Raw genomic sequence first — 14,567 nt, 5'->3', positions numbered from 1 at the left:
TGTCCTTTGGATGTGAAGTTGGGGTGTTAGGCTGGGAGTCGGGAAGAGTTTGGACTGAAGGCCCATGACATTGGAGGTACAGGATGAGGAGGTGGAATTAGGAAGTGCAGGGAAGGAAGAATGAGCCATGATCCCAAGGGTGAGGCGGGAGGTCATGGAATACACTTAGAAATGCTTCCAGGGAAACTTGGCAAGTCACTGGGGAGGCATGTTCTCATGTGAGAGCCAGGTCATATCTCAGCCCTTGGCATTGGGCGCCATTTGGAAAGTGCAGATAGGAAAGCAGGCATTAGGCTTACTGGTAACTGATTTGTGGGGTGCCAGAGAGGCCGGATGGAGAAGGTCAGCTTCATGAAGGAGGAGACAGCCTCTAGGAAGGCATGCCTTGCACCTGTTCCCTAGGCTACCCTGCACGGCCAAAGGGGATTATTTAGAAAGCTGGTTAAGTAAGTTTTTAAAGGTTATTGATTTCAAGTCAGTCTTTTTAGTTTGGCTTTGTTCAGACACCCAAAGCATTCAATGTTATAGGACTAGTAGTTTGGGGAGGGTTGCATTTTGACTTTAAAGAATGTTGGATGGGGCGCCTGGGTGGCTCAGTGGGTTAAGCCTCTGCCTTCAGCTCAGGTCATGATCCCAGGGTTCTGGGATCGAGCCCCGCATCGGGCTCTCTGCTGGGCAGGGAGCCTACTTCCTCACCTCTCTGCCTACTTGTGATCTCTCTCTGTCAAATAAATAAATAAAATCTTAAACAAACAAACAAACTCAACATTAAAAAAAAAAAAGAATGTTGGAAGCTATGGAGAAGAGAAACAGGGGCGCCTGGGTGGCTCAATGGGTTAAGCCTCTGCCTTCCGCTCGGGTCGTGATCTCAGGGTCCTGGGATCGAGCCCCACTTCGGGCTCTCTGCTCAGCAGGGAGCCTGCTTCCTCCTCTCTCTCTGCCTGCCTCTCTGCCTACTTGTGATCTCTGTCTGTCGAATAAATAAATAAAATCTTAAAAAAAAAAAAAAAAAAAAAGAAGAGAAACAGTCCCGGTGCAATGAGCCTGGCTTGTCTCAGGGTAGAGATGTGATGTGAAACATTTTCCCTCTTAAGAACTCCATGACTTTTACTGTCTTAAAAAGTTGGAGGAGCAGAGAACTGAGTTGGTTAATTAATTAATTAATTAATTAAAAATAAATACATAAATAAAAGAAGAAAACATCTATAAATAAAATAAAATTAATTTAAAAAGACATAAAATTAAAAAAAAAAATTGCAAGTTGACTTGCAAATTTGGAACAGTTAGGAAATGAGCACGCTCCGGAGTGTTTGAAAGCAGTGATAGTTAGAACTCCTCTGGGACAGTGGTCCTCCGACTTCATTGTTGCAGTTGTAAAAATACCAGCATAACGCATTAGAAAACAAATGCCAGTAATAAAAGACCAGTTTTATTATTTTTGCCCCATGGAACCTCATATTTGTTTTCATTTGGGGGTTTTCTTTTTTTATGGACCTTATATTTTGAATGATTTTTCAGACCCCAAGTGCTAACTAATCATGACGAATCCTTCTATTTTTATTAACGACAGATGTCTGGATATCTGGAAAGCTTGGTTAAAACGCAGGGGAAAAAACAGACACATTTTCATTTCCTAGCATGACCGAATTACAAGTAAATGTGTTTTAGGCTTTTTGAAATATTGAAAATAGCTGTCCTTTCAGGGCCCCAGGAATTCTCAAGTTCGAGTGTCCTTCCAAAATTAAGTACTTAAGATGTGTGAACAAATCCAAACTAAAGGAGCTAAGACATTTCTACCATTTCCCTGAAAGCAGAATAAATAAGGTAGAGCTGGGGACAGGTTAAGAGAAGTATTAGGGTACCCAGTGTCTTTTCCTGGTATATTTGACTTCGAGATTCCTCTTGGCACCAGATAGTTGGGAAAAAAAACAAAGGAAGCGAATCTAAACACCGTTACTACCAAGATATTTCATTTAATTTTACAGTCATTTTGGATGATGTAACTAGTCCTGTTGTACATTGTTCACAGAGGTATGACCCCCCATTTTCGCTTTTTCAGATTTATTCAGAGAATGAGAAAAAAATTATAATTTTTTTAACCAAACAGTGAAAGTTACACAGAAGTTGAGGGAAAACTAGTTTTAAAGTAAACAAAATGAAACAGTGAAACATGAGAAAAAATAGTGTGTGTCTGTATGAAAAATATTGATTTGTTAGTTCTGTGGAAGTGTTCAAAGGGAAGGATAGGTTGGTTACCGTACAGATTTTAAGTACTCTTGCTTTAGTTTTTGTCGGAGTAACTTGGCTATTGAAAAATGTTTTGAAGAAAGAGTTTGATTTACTCTTTATGTTTTCTATATACCTTTTGCAGTGATAATAACATAAACTTACTTTTAAAATAAGTTTTGTTGGGGCGCCTGGGTGGCTCAGTGGGTTAAAGTCTCTGCCTTCAGCTCAGGTCATGATCCTAGGATCAAGCCCCGCATCACGCTCTCTGCTCAGTGGGAAGCCTGCTTCCACACCTCTCTCTCTCCACCTGCCTCTCTGCCTGTCAGATAAATAAATAAAAATCTTAAAAAAAAATTAAATATGCTAAGTAAAAAATACTTAAAATATTAAAAAATATTAAATATTTTAATATTTAATTTAATTTTAATATTTAATATTTAATAAAATATCAAATATTTAAAAAATAAAATAAGTTTTGTTAATTATTGAGTATTTTCAGTAAGATTATAAAATACAAGTAAGGTATGGGGAATAATAGTGCAGGGAACACCTGTCTCCCCATTGCTAAGTTTTTAAAAAAATATATTTTATCTATTTATTTGTCAGAGAGAGAGCACAGGCAGGAGAGTGGCAGGCAGAGAGAGAAGCAGACTTCCCGCCAAGCAGGGAGCTTAATGTGGGACTCAATCCCAGGACCCTGGGATCATGACCTGAGCCAAAGGCAGACACTTAACTGACTGAGCCACCCAGGCACCCCACCATCACTAAGTTTTAAAAAAAAAAAATTACCATTGCCTTTGAGGACCCTGGGTGTTCCTCACTAGGCCTACCTTAGCCACAACCCCTACTTATTGGTAATTCCTGAATTTGAAGTTTATCATTCCCTTCTTCACTTTGTATTTTTCTCCCTCATAAAAATCACTTTTAAAATCCACTTACGGAAAATCTGCAATACCTTAAGTTTTAGGAAGATATATAAAGCTACAAATAAAAAAATTTTAATGTGTGTGAGAGACTAAGCGATGGAGGATATGATAGACTTAATTAAATTAATTAATTATTTGGGAAATGATACATTTTAAAGGAGTTTTTAGTTAACATCCTTCTCTTATTTGGGACCTTAAACAGTGTTTATTTAAGTTGATGGTGATATTTTAATTCTAAAATTCATTGAGACTTAATTAATTGAAAACCTAAGGGCTTTTTTTTGGTGGTTTGTTTGTTTTGTTTTTAATGCTGGAAAGAGTTGAGTTTAATATTCCAGTACGAAATGCAGATGGATGCAGAGGTCTATTTCCCAGGACTCTGTGCTTCTCTAGTGTTTTAAGAGTAATTTAAATAAGCTTTTAAAAAATCCATTTACATTTTTGTAAAGGCATTTTTGAATTTTGAGGAACTAAATTGTAGGAAGATATGGTGCTTATATATTATGTGCATATATTAACCTTATCTAATCTTTTACTCGTTTTGATTGTCATTATTTATTAATTTGTGTAGGTTTCGTGGTTCTTTTTTGGGAGGTCTGAGAACCAATGGGCAGGAATGGCTTTCTCTTTGGCCAAAAGGCTGAAACTTCTCCAAGAATGAACTGATTTAATTTTATTAAGAAGTGTTCTTATTTTGGGCTCAGAGAATCATGGTTTCCTCTTTGTTTATTTAATTTCTGTGTTTCACTTGTAAATTTTGAGTTGTCTCAACAGGCCCTATTTGGTGACAGATTCTAGTTAGTTGCTTTTTATTAGAGAAGAATCCACTTGTATCTTAATCCTCTCTGGTCTCTTAAACCCTACACCCAGGAAATCCCAAAACATAAAAAACACCTTATACCTTTGTTTCTTTCAGAGTCTACCTAATTGATGGGCCTTCCTATTTATGTTAAAAAAAAAAAAGTCTAAGATGTTAATGGATAATTGATTTTGTGTTTTTCTCACCCTCTAAAATATAAAAGGACTCTTACATTTTAAAAGAGAAATTCTGGCAACAATATTACTTAAGCCAGCTTGGCACTGTGGAAGGGACACTTCATAATGTGTGGCTTTCTGGCCAAGGTCACATAGTAGACAGTAGATCAGCTGGCAGTCCTCTCTGGGCTCCTGATCTGTCTTTCAGGAGATGAGAACTGTGCTGGGTCTGGGTGTAGGCAGCATGTGCCCGCCTGCCTGGCTTTCTTATGCTTATGGGCCCTGTCTGCTGGCAGGCTCAGTGCCTGAACTAATCTGGATCTGGAAAAGAGGTTTATGGGAGCCCAAGTCTTACGAGCTGGTGGGACTTAGCCTAAGTTCTGGTGGGAGTGATTCCTGGGCCCCAGGACTCCCTTCTCCACTGTGTTGGCCCTGTTTGTGGGACCGGGTCTCTGCTGTGATTCTCCCTTACCAGTCAACCTGGTGACTTTGCCTTTTACTCCAGTCTTAGGTTAGGCTTGGGAGTTTTTTCCTCCTCCCTCCTCTGTAGGCTAGAGTCTGGCTTTATGTCCTCTTAGCCACTGGAAAGGATGAAGGACAGATGTCTTGGAACGCAGCTTGGTGCCTCATATGTTAGCATCAGACGCCTCGACACTCTAGCCTCCTGAGGCTCTTGGCTCCAGCTTTGCCTGAGCTTAAGCCGGTCCTCACCATGGACCCTGTGCCCTGACACTGGCTGCCCTCCATGGCGCGGGATGCAGGCCTGGTCTGCTTCCCCTCTGTACGAGGGCTCCTGGGCTAAGCCTGTTCCTTTTGGAGCTGGCCTTGTGTAACCATGCAGAGGCGTATCAATTACTATCTCAGGATCTCTTCTGGTTCTCAGATGTATACTTGGATGCATCTGAAGTTCCTGAGCAATAATGGCAACAATCTTGGGGATTGTAATAGGTTTACTGGAGAGATTTCCAGCCTGGGATTCTCCAGTCATACCATGAATCAGCCCTACTCTGCATGTAATAAGTTTGGTGTTGATCTCCCCTTACCCAGCTTGTGGTCTCTCCAGGCGCTTCCACTGTAGCTGGGTAGAGTTCACTTTGTGGCATCCTGTGTGCTCGAGAGGGAGTGGTGGGTCAGCGTCCATGGTGAGACCCTTCTCTGTTGTAAGGGCAGGGGCTGCAGAGAGCCCCAGTGTGATTTCTCATACACTGCCTGGGGACCAGCTTGATACTGGGCACTAGGTAAGAAGGCCTGTGAAAGCCCTCCAGATCGATCGAGGGGATTCATTTATTCATTGAAGAAATATTGAGTATTGGCATTAGGTGCTAGGATGTCAGGGGAGACAAAGCCCCTGTCTTCTAGAGTTTACCAAATGCTGTAGTCTGGTGGGGACAGACAACAAGCAAACGAGTGAAAGTTAGTGCTGATGGTGAGGAAGGCTCCGCACATCGTGCAGGGTGGCCAGAGAAAGCCTCTCTGCCTGAGGATGCAGAGCACAGACCCGGGCTCTGCAACAGAGAGGATGCTTGGAGGAGGAGCGTTTCAGAGAAAGGGGACCGCAGAGGCCCAGGGGCTCCAGCGGGAGCCTTCAGTGACAGTGTGGCTAGAGCCCAGTGTGGAGAACCTTCCTCACAGAGAGCGGATTCACACTGCACGTCAGCCAAGGCCCAGGCTCCACCGCTTGTTGCTGCACTTCCCAAAATGTGAGATGTGTGCACAGCCATGATTCTGGGTGGTTCTTAAAATGATTTCAGATGAAATGCAGCTCCGGGAGTGAATCACGTGGTGAGAGAGTCATTTCCTGTTTCTTTCTGTTTCAATTGTGATAACCTTCAGGTGAAAGCTTCCCTTTGCTGTAGCATCTTTCTTGACACTGGCAGTTCCTTGACACTGGAAAAGCTCCTTATGCGTAAAGCCTTCTGTGGACAACAGTATTTAGCTGGAGTTGAGTTGTGTTGCCTTCTAATGGTTTCCTTCCACTTATGGCAAGTAAAACTGTTTTCATTTATGAAGCTACTTTTGAAAATACATTGCTTTTATTAGGTAAAAATGAGTCACATAAAAAAATACTATGAAAATAGTGGTATGAAGATGTGGCAAAAATTGTAAAGATGCTTTTCATGCATTTTCTCGTTTAAAAAGACAGGAGTTTGGGGCAGGAGCCCCTGGTTGCATAGTTGGGAGAGGAAGGCTCCAGCTCTAGTTCAGATAGAAAAGGGTGCCAAATTCAAGGTCCTTTATTGTTTTGCTTCTTCAGATTATGCACAGTGGTTGGGAATTGGTTAAATTTAATAGTAGAATTGCCAGAATGATTTAATTTTATGTTTTCTAAATTATAAACATGTTCAGAGTCAGCAAGACAGAGACATATTCTGGTATCCCAGAATTTTAGGCCACGAGGGACTCACAGATCATCTAATTTTTCTCCGAAAAAGCTGAAACCTATGGAGAGTAAGTCAACTTGTCCATGATTACATAGCTAGTTAATGTAATTTAATGCCAACTAGAATCCAGGCCTCCCAACTCTTGATTTAGGATTTCTTCTGCTGTGCAATCTTGACTTCCCACTGGGTTTGAAATGGAATTATATTACGCTGTAGCGTTAATAATTGAAATAAGCTTTAAAAAAATTGTACTAATGCTTTTTTTGTTTGTTTGAAGAGGAAAATTTTTAAGGGCTTTTAGAGTATACTGGGATAAGATTTTGCTAAAATGTTTTATTTTTATTAATGCTAATTTTAATCATTTAAAAGGAAATTTTGATAGTTTAGTACTGCATTTTATTAGAAGAGTCCCGCCTGACCTCCCTCTCCCCACCCGGCTTCTGCAAGGCTGACATAAAGGAAGAGCGGAAGACTTTTATCAAGTATTTATGGGACTGATGAAATAATGCATCTGTTGGCAGCTAATTGTAGCTCTTTCTAGGAATAGCAAACCATGTGACAGGCCTCTCCCCAGCAGGGTTGCCTCCATTTCACTTTAAAAAATGGATTTAATGTTCTTTTCTCTTAGAAATTCTCACTGTGACTTTTTTCTTCCTTGGGTGGACGTACACACCACTTGGCTACATTAATCACCCTACTGACTCTTGTGGTTGATTTTGCTTAGTCTTTCTCAGTGCTGGCTTTAGAAAAACTACTGATCCCTTGACTTCGACACAGGCCAGTTCATGCCAAAATCTGTAGAGGTGTGACCCTGGCTGTGGTATTAAGATACACATACACACACACACACACACACACACACACACGGCACACATGCAAGCACAGAGACATGCACAAACACCTCATAAAGTTATTTTAAAGTGCAGCCAGGGTTGGGAAGCTGGAACTCTGACCAGCTGATCAGGGGCATGGCTCCTTTGTCACTTGTTGCTCCCCAAGGATGAGCTTCCCAGAGTTGTGTACTTGCCTGAAGAGTTGTTCTTGTTTTCTGATGAAGTGAAGAGCAAAAGGTGGTAGGAATGTAGATACAGATGGATACGTAGTTTTGTTTTGATTCTGTAATCGCAAGTGTTTTTAATTCTTTGAATGTTATTGCTCAAGAATGTTCCAGAATCCCAGACCCCACACAGGTATGACTCCACTACCAATACGAAAATCCATTAGAGCTCTTTGGGGATACACAGGCTCAATGTACACACAGCAACATTGACTGGAGCGTTTTGAATTAGCAGATAAATTTGGATTTGAGGGAATTATTTTCATTGCCTCTTTATGTTGTTAGGTAATTACAAACATCTGGAATATTTGGTGCTCTGTAGATCAAGTTGTCCAAATGGAGATAAACCTGCCCGTGGAGAATGAGTTGGATGCTAGCCCCCAGATACGAAGTGAGTTGAAGATGGCTGGAGGATGGATGAGAGAGGAGAGAGACAATGTTTGGAAGACTGAAGATGGCTTAGCCAATAAAATAACTATCACAATATTTATTGGTGGCTTTACTTTGTGCCAGGTACTGGTCCAGGTGAGACAGGTGGTCTTATTACTGTTACTGCATAGAGGAGAAAATGGAGGCACAGAGATGTTCAGTCGCTTGTTCAGGGTCATTCAACCCAGGAAAGCCAAATTTGGAATTTAGGTTTTCAGAGCCTGCTAATTCATAGCCTATGAAAACACATTTTCAAGGTGTGCTTTTCTTCCCCTCCTACTTCTGACAACCCATGGCTGCTCCAGAACCCATCATTTACCAGCCCCCAATTGTCTTCCTTCCCCTACTTCAGTCATTCCCAGATATGTAGCCCAAGAGGCTTCCCTGTCTTTCTCTTTCCTGCCTATTGTCAGATGAGTAAGTCCTGGTTGGTATCTCTCTCTCCCCCATCTCTTTTTAAAAATTATTTTTTGGGGGGGCGCCTGGGTGGCTCAGTGGGTTAAGCCTCTGCCTTCAGCTCAGGTCATGATCTCAGGGTCCTGGGATCGAGCCCCGCATCAGGCTCTCTGCTCAGCAGGGAGCCTGCTTCCTCCTCTCTCTCTGCCTGCCTCTCTGCCTACTTGTGATCTCTCTCTCTCTGTCAAATAAATAAATAAAATCTTTAAAAAAAAATTCTTTTTGGGGGGCCAAGGTCTAATGTGGGGCCATTTGGGGTCAAGGAACAGAACCCTTGGGTTGCTTCTATCCCAACTTGCTTCTTGAGAGTAGAAAAAAGACTAAATCTTCTTGGCTGTGATTAGGAGCGGTGCTGGAATCAGGTTCCACTTCCTATCAAAAGCCGAAAGCCATCAGTTCTAATAACTAGCTGTTCCGGTGGCACAACTTCAAGAGTTTAACCGTGCACTTAGCAAGGTAGCTTTCTCTTTTTATGGGTGTAGTTGAAACTTGTAGGCTGTTGTAGCTAGCTGCAGGAATGTTTGCCTTTGCTTAATTTTAATAGGCAGCTGTGTTTATACTTGTTCCTCAGCTTGAACAGTAAGGAGTGTATGTATATGATTCTTTGGAGGACTTTTTCCCCAGAGGAAAAAAAGGGTACATTGTACTTTTCCAAACAGTAAATTTTAATTGAGAAGGAAATGTGACCTCTAAAAGAAGTTTAGTCCTAGGCTTTATTTTTGTTAATGTTATAAAAGAAATCTTAACTCCTTGTAAGAAGTGCCAAGTTGACAATTCCTGGAAATGTTCACGTTCTATTTATGCTCAGCACCATAGCAGAGAGCGTGGTGACGCTGTTACCAAAATAATACTGCTGAGATATAGTAAGTGGCAAAGGAGAGCTTTGTGGTTTCATAACCTAAATGTAAGACTTTTAATGCATCTTTCAGCTCCACCATTTGTGTATAAGGTGTATGGCTGCTGGGTGGTAATCGTTGTTACGGAGATCTGCAGAGTCAGCTGAGCACATCTGCTGGGACCTGCCCTGGGGTTAGAACTGTAGAAGCTTAGAGGTGGAAGGGACCTCAGAGACCCCCCACTGCACAGGTGAGGAAACTCGAAGACATAAGTCAGCCTAACAGCGAGTATGTGGGCTCCTTTGTTCAAGCAGTAGACTTCTTGCTAACATAAGCAAAAATAGGAATTCCTCTAACATATATAGGGCTGTTCACAACCTTGAAGGAATTGCTAAAATGCTTGGGCTTGGTAAAGCAGGAATGAGGCAACTCTGAAGATCTCTGGCGACTGACGACCATCTCCAGCCGAGTTCCTCTGCTATGCCTCATCTCTAGATTCAGCGTTTGACTGGCCTAGGTTGAGTCATGGGCCTTTCTTTAGGACACCAGAGTCACCTGTAGTGGGGAGGGGACAGATCTAAAAGGAAGAGGTGAAAGCTGATTAAAGGACAGCCTCTATCATCTATCACACCCATTCTTTTTATATGGAACAGGTTCCACACTTGTGGGCCTGCAAAAAAATGATAACCCTTTAAAGAAGGAGAATGTTCCACCTCTTAGTACAGCAAGGCCCTGGTCAAAGGTCAGACGTGATAGGAAAATTAGAGGAGGGCAGTATTTAGAGCAAGATAGGTATTCTGAAACCTTTCCAAAATCAGAAGATATTGGGGGAAGAAAACAGAATGAGGATGTTGAAGTCAAGAGGTGGTTAGAGAATTTAGATTGGGTTCTGGCTTTAGAGCTTTATATCCATAAACTCACTTTATCCTCATAGACCTTTGAGGTCAGTACTATTACCATCATTTGCATTTTACAAATGAAGATATTAGACAAATTGCCCAAGGTCGCATAACTTGGTAGTAGCAGAGCTGAGATTTGAACACTGACAGTCTGGTCGACCAGTCTATGCTATATTAATTGCAAGGCTCTTCTGGGTCCCTAATACCAGTTCTTGGTTCTGGTCAGTGTCACATGTTTCAGAGCACCTGACCAGGGTTCCCTACAGCTTCTTTATTTGCTTGACCTTTTGTTTCCTTGGGTCTCACATGTAGCCAATGTTTTCACTGCGTTTTTAAAAACAGTTTGCCAAATGGGAGGTTAAAAAAACACTGAAGAAGATAAAAAACATTTTCTAAGAAATGTGATTAGACAAAGTAAAGATTCTGAATGAGATTGACTGGGCAGTTTTTCTTTGCCGAGTCTTTATCTCTTCCCTTTCAATTTCTTTTTATTATGAACCAGCCCTTTGATGGTGCTGTTGGCAATTGTCCTTTTTTGGGCCCCTCGTATTTGACCCCTTCTATTCTTTCGAGGGCCAGTCAGGATCCATTCAGGAGACAAAAACCACACAGTAATGTGAACAAGGAAATCTTAATATAAAGAATCATTAACTAATAAAAGGTTCATTATGACTAACTACTGAAGAGGTGAAGAGGTCTGCTTTTTCTTGGGCTATTGGAGAAGGTGAAGGCACTAAGAACTTGCAAGAGTTTCCCCCCACAGCAGAATTTCAGTCCACTTTGGAGATGAAGTGACTGCTGGTGGCCAGTGAAGTTGCCAGAGGGTCCAGGCTGGGAGCTGGTCAGCCCACTAGGTGGAGAATCTTGGTAGATCATGTGGGTGGACCAGAGTTGTTCCTGAGCAGTCTGCTGAATGGCAGGGAAATTCCTTGGCGTAAGCACCCAAATGCCACTGGCAGTACACTTTAGAGGGGATAAAGCAGCCCAAACCCAGCGAAAAGCCCCTTCCTCTGCTGTGGCCTTTCAGTGTCCTTCCAGTGCCCTCTTTTGATGAAAACGAACACTGCATGATCTGGCAAAGGAGAAATGTTCACAGGGTCCAGCCCCAGTGTCACAAAGCAGGGCAAAGAGGGTGAATGTAGAGCTCAGAAGTAATACATCACTAATCAGTACACCTCATCTGTAAAAGGATGGTAGTATCTAATTCGCAAAGTAGTTCTGAGAACCTGATCCGTTCATTCATTTATTTAGCTAACATTTATTGACTCTCTACCACTGCTGGCTCTTCTGCCAAAGCTGTGAGATTATGGTTGTCATTGTCTATTTTTGTTTGTTTGTCTGTTTATCTGAAAATAGACTGTGAGCATCTCTAAGGCAGAGACTTTTTCCCTCTGTACCCGAAGCACCTAGCTAGCATAGTGCTGGCAACCCATTAGTCCCCGCATGCTTACAGAGCAAATGAAGGCAGGACTACGAAGATGAACCTAAAGATGGAATAATACCCTCAAGGAATTTAAATTAGGTAGAGGTAAACAAAATAGGATTTCTAGTTATCTGTTGTTGTGTCACAAGCTACTTACAAAACTTAGTGGTTTAAAATAACATTTATTTTTACATGAACGTGCAATTTGGGCAGGGCTCAGAAGGGGGCAGCTCATTTCTGCTTCACCTGGTGTTGGTCACAGTGGCTTAAGTGGGGCTGGAGGGGCCACCTCCCAGATGTGTCACTCATATTTCTGGTAAATTGGTGCTGCTTGTTGGTTCCTCTCCATGTAGGCCTTTCTGCAGGTGGCTGGGGTTTCCTTACAGTGTGGTGGTTGAGTTTCAAGATGCAGGAAGTAGAAGCTGCCAGTTCTTAAGGCCTGGGCCCAGAGGCTGGCATAGTGTTAACTCTCACTGTATTCTTTGGTTAAGGTATCCCAGAGCCCAGATTCCAAGAGATGAATTAGAGACCTCACATTTTCTTGGGAAGTATGTCAAATTATCTTGGGCCTTGTGGCACTTATCAGATGTAGTGACTTTAAGTACATATATTTGTTATCATAAATGGAAAGTTAGCTGCCGTACATGAAAGTGACTTGTAAATTAATAACAAATGTTCTTATTGTTTAATAAAACATAGGTTTTAAAAAGTGAAAACAGCTCTTTTTCTCCCAAATATAAAAGCAGCACATATTTGTTGTTTTAAAAGGAAAGGCTCTAGAAAGATACTAAGAAAATGGAAGTCACCCATAATCTCATTGTTCAGAGCTAACACAGTTCATAACAAATGAGGAGTGAAATGCAGTATTTGGGTTTTTAACCCTAGGACGTTGTTTTAGAAGCTCTCTCTTTTCTGAACTCCGATCGTTTCCAGAGAGTTGTTACTTACTTGATACCAACTCTTAAATCTGGAATTTCTCAATGTGATGCTAAATAAACAATAAAATTCAGAAGATTGTGTTTAAAAAATATATATATGTGTGTAATATATATATATACACAGACATACACACATACACATTTTCCTTTGAGAGTAAAACTTCCTGAGTCAACTTGAAGTAGTCTTTTCAAATTATTAAAGCTAGCCCCTAGTTGTTTCATTTCAGTTAGCAGGGGTGGGGGAGTGGTGGACTGGACTTAAATGACCTTCTCCAGTTACTCTTAAGGAACTAAGAGGAATATTTTTCACTCTGTTGTTTAAGGTATTTTTCTGTTTATCTTTCTATTAGTATTCTATTTCAAAGTGTTTCACTAGGCTATTATATAACCTGATTTTTTTCTAAGTCTCCTGTTTGTATGCTTTTAAATATTATGTTTCTAAATCTTTTCTTTGTTTTTCCCAAGCTGTTCCACTATAGGTGATTAAGCCTTTGCCTGTGGCATTTTAAGATCTATTTATATTCCTCAAATTGACTAGATTTGTAAATATGTGAGTGTTCTGGATAGTAGATTAGATTTTTTTCCTCCTTGCATTCGGAAAGACATTCCTAATGACTTTTTTCACTAAATCATGGAGTGTATTTCAAAGAAATTGTTAAAACCTTTGGTGGATCATCATATCTCATCCCTTTCCTTATTACCAGAGTAAAGACCATAAACCGTTGTAGGAGGGGCTGTGTAAGTCAGAGGAAAAGAGCATACACGAGAAACTCTAAAACATTGCTTCCTGCATTATTTCAGGAAGCATTTATTGAATTTCCACTGTTTGCTGTGAGTTAGATACAGAAATTAATAAAGTTTAATACCATTGCTCCAGATAAATGAGATGATACATGTAAAGTGCTTAGAATGGAGCCTGGCACCCATTAAACATTCAGTGACTGTGAGTTGTCATTATTATCATTAGAGGTAACCGAAGGGTTGTGACAGAGAGGTATGTGCAAGGAACAGGGCAGCTCCATCAGCTTGCAGTAAGATGGAATTGGGGAAGGGTTTAGAGAACATGTGTACAATACCTTCTGTTTGGGTTTTAAAGGGGAAGTAGGAGTTCATAAAGAAGGCAGAGGGGAAGGGCATCCTAGGCAGAGGCAACAAAGTGCCAAGGTGTGGAGGTGATGGCTGTACATTGTGGGCACCTAGTGCCTAGGGGCGGGGTGGGGTGGTGGCAGCCAAGTCTGGGGGCACAGGCCCAGGACTGCTCAGCAGGGGCCCTGAGTGCAGTGTAAAAATCCAATCTATGATAGAGCACAACTGATGACATTTGAGAAAGGGATCAACATGAACAGACTTGCATTTAGAACGCCTACTCCAATGGAATATGGATGGGAAGCGGGCTGAAATAGGGGCAGGGAGCCCAGTTAGGAAGCTGTTGGAACAATCTAGATGAAAAATTGGGAGGACTAGATGCTGGCATTGAGGATAGAGAAGAGGGGAATGGGTTTAGAGAGATTTAGGAGGAAGGGTTATTAAATGTGTTCTGCCTAGGGGGGATATGGTCCCCACAGGGCAAAAACTGGTTGGGGAGATGGTGTGAAAAAAAACTCAGATATTAAGATTCGAAAGGGCCACAGTACATAAACACATAAGCAGTTATCCATGCAATTAAAATTTCATGGGAGGGATGCAATTAGGGAAAACCTGTCTGAAAAGTTGTAAGGAGATAATGATGACACGAAGTTTGAGAAGCACGGGCTTAGACTCGTTGCCTGATTGAGCTGTGGCCAAGGGAGAAGAATTCTAACATGATACCTAGATTTCTGGTTTGGACAGCTATTCATAGGCACCCAGAATGGGTACCCAGTGTGTATGGCTGGCGTATGTGTTACGCTCCTTGAATGTAAGCCAATAGTGAGTCATATTCGTTGAGCACTTATGGTGAGCTCGCCCTTTTAAGTGCTTTACTTATACCAACAGTGAGAGGTAGGGGCTGTTCTCATTCCCACTTGCCATATGAGGAA

General features: G+C 41.5%; 1 protein-coding gene across 1 annotated transcript in view; it reads left to right on the top strand.

Annotated features, from left to right (window-relative positions):
- Window positions 1-14,567, top strand: part of CRADD (CARD and death domain containing adaptor protein) — a 184,656-nt gene that overhangs the window by 2,131 nt on the left and 167,958 nt on the right. The gene's annotated exons all lie outside the window — the stretch shown is intronic.

This window comes from Mustela nivalis, assembly GCF_964662115.1.
Source record: "Mustela nivalis genome assembly, chromosome: 7".
NCBI lineage: Eukaryota > Metazoa > Chordata > Mammalia > Carnivora > Mustelidae > Mustela > Mustela nivalis.
This window is presented reverse-complemented; position numbering and strand designations above follow the sequence as displayed.